The following is a 2831-nucleotide window of genomic DNA, read 5'->3' as shown; positions in this document are numbered from 1 at the left end:
TGGGGTGGGGTGGGGGGTGTTCAATCCAGATATCAGTTCGGTTTCGGTTCGGTTTGTTGATATTTCGGTTAGTAAAATATAACTATTATTCTAAATCCATATTTAATTCGGTTCGGTTCGGTTTATATACCGTCGGTTTTTGGTTTATTCGATTTTATACCAAAACATAATTATTTAGTTTGGGATGATATTATATAAACTAGGAAACAAATATTTTACTTTATCTAATTGTATTAATTGTTTGAATATTTTTAAAATGAAATGTAATAATATAATTATTTTGCAGGAGAATAAAAATTTGTGTAATAGAAAATAAATAGTGTATATGAAAACAGAAAATAGTATGTTATGCGATTGTGTAGAATTGCATTTTTTTTTTGTTCTAAGCATTGCAATATTAAGTAACACAATCATCATCATTTTTTTTTTCTTTTTTGTTGTTGCCATTTTATTTCTTGAATTGCTTCTTTCATTGATTTAGGTTGTCATCTTCCCTTTGTTTTAAATTTTTAGTTGCCTTCGCTAATCACTTTTGCTGATAAGAAGGAGATAATAACCATATCAATTGAATCATTAATTTATAAATTTCTTTGATTATCTACTATATGTTAATAATAATAATAATGATCAATTCAGCTGCAGATTTACCCATAATCTAGGTCATGTATTTGTTGCATGAATGTGGTTAATAAGTTGTGTCTGAAACATCTCGGACAATAATCTCAAGCGACTATGTATTACTAACCAGTATATATATATATATTTTTTTTTTTTCCACCTCTAAAAACTCCAAAGAAAATTGATGAATATATCGATTATAGATTGGTCCCATAATGGTTGATTCCTATATCAGAAAACTATTGATATTATTATTTTAATTATATGTATTTTCAGTGAATATATTGAAAACATTAAATTTTCAGTGAATATATTGAAAACATTATTAACTCCTAGATGTCTCGGCGGGCTCCCCAGCTAAGCTCCGGTGGACGGTCATTGGGGCTACTCGAATTTTCTCGAAGCTCCGGATACCAGTATCATAAAAAAAAAGACTTATAATTTCATAACCATTTTAAAGATTTCTTACTTCTCATAGTCGAGTTCCTCTTCCTCTAATTCCTTGTTCTCCACATTTCATCTTGAAATTTTCCAGAAATTTGTATGTTGGGAGTTTGATTCCTTTCATATCCATGTCTTTAAAAAAAAAAAGTAGTGGTCCTTTTCTCTTTTTTATAAGGGCAAAAAGTCATGAACGATTGTGTCTGTTAGTGTTGGAAACTATTTTGGAATTTTTAATTGTAACCCTTCACCTTTTCTTAATTTATTCATTTTTAAAATACAGTGATTAAATATATAAATATGAGGAAATATGCAATACCTTTATTCATTTGGCGTTGTTGTTGGGTTCTTAGAATTAATTTTTAAAATATTTGTCTTCATTAGTATAAAGTTGTCAAAAGTTTAGGGATGTGTCTTTCGGTTTAAGGTTGTGTTTTCTTGTTTTTAAAAATACAATAATTCTTAAAAAATTTAAACTTTCTTATAATTCTAAAAGGTGTCTTTTCATTCAAAAATGAAATAGAGAATGTGTATTAAATTTAACCAAGATAAAGAATTAGTTAAATTTGTTAATTTGTTAATTAATATTAATAACTAAATGTAGAGAAACTTATATCTTTTTTTAACAACTATTTAGAAACTTATATCTTTGTGTTCTTATATTTGATTTGGTCATTAATAAGATAATAGACCTAAACTAATAACCAGTGTTAGCAAATGTCTTTCAACGTGAATACACACAACCTTTACACATATTGTTATTTCTTCATTGGCATAAGGTATGATGAGGTTAGGGATGTGTATACTTGCTTCACGTTGTGTTTTTTCATAAAAAGAAATTCAATGCTTCTTAGTATTTTAAAAAAATTTTAAAGTTGTGTTTTATCATTCTAAAAATATCTCTTTCCATTCTTAAAATACAAATAATTTTTGAATTTGTATCTTATTTAATCATAAAATATTCAGTGGGAGTTAGTAATGGTAAATTTATTTAACTATTTATACTAATAACAAACTGTAAAGAAACTTATACTCCTTCCGTTTCATAAAAAAATGTCACTTATTAATTACACATACTCAACCAATAGTATTGAGATAAATGAAATTATTTATAAAATCAATGCATTTGTAATTAATCTTAAGCTGAAAGCTGCATTAGAATTCTAAAATGACACTCTTTTTGTAACAAGAAAAAAAATGTTAAAGTAACAATTAATATGAAACAGAGGGAGTATATTTTATTTGATCCATAGTAAGATAATAGACGAAATCTAATAACCAGTGTTGGCATATTGTTGTTTTAAAAACTATAATAATTATAAATAACTAAATAACTAAATAAGGAAATGAAAAAAGAACCATCATTAGAATATATGCAATTTAGGTTAGGAAAAGGGCCATCCTTCTACGTTTATTACTAATTTTATTATTACTACTTTATTTAACAGTAGTTATAGCAAAGAAGAAAATGAAAAGTCACGCCTGTTTAATTTAAAAGAAAAGTCATACATTTTCATACATTTTTTTGGTCTAAAACCTTTTCATACTTTGCTGAAGGCTTCACTATCATATATATATATATATATATCTATAAAAACCACCGCCTGCAATTTTCAAGTGTATCGATCGTATAGTCAAAGTCTCAGAGACATGATCCTGGCCAAAAGGAAGACAAGGTCATTCCAACACTTGATGCAGTCCTGGTTTCGGAATGAATAACTCTTTTTCAGATATCAGAGTTTTTTGGGTCTGATTCTAACCTTGTTATATTT

At 26.9% G+C, this 2831-nt stretch overlaps 1 protein-coding gene and 1 long non-coding RNA gene across 3 annotated transcripts in view; one reads left to right on the top strand and one right to left on the bottom strand.

Moving 5' to 3' along the window:
- The window catches only part of LOC106300411 (glycerophosphodiester phosphodiesterase protein kinase domain-containing GDPDL2-like), an 8783-nt gene that overhangs the window by 535 nt on the left and 5417 nt on the right, over positions 1 to 2831 (top strand). The gene's annotated exons all lie outside the window — the stretch shown is intronic.
- LOC106300416 overlaps positions 763 to 2831 on the bottom strand; it is a 3893-nt gene continuing 1824 nt past the window's right edge. Inside the window, exon 2 of the long non-coding RNA XR_001262013.1 lies at positions 763 to 2819. This is a non-coding gene — a long non-coding RNA (uncharacterized LOC106300416). The remainder of the gene's footprint in view (positions 2820 to 2831) is intronic.

The sequence above is a fragment of the Brassica oleracea genome, chromosome C6 (genome assembly GCF_000695525.1).
Source record: "Brassica oleracea var. oleracea cultivar TO1000 chromosome C6, BOL, whole genome shotgun sequence".
NCBI lineage: Eukaryota > Viridiplantae > Streptophyta > Magnoliopsida > Brassicales > Brassicaceae > Brassica > Brassica oleracea.
Note: the sequence above shows the minus strand (reverse complement) of the source record. Positions and strands in the feature narration are given on the sequence as shown.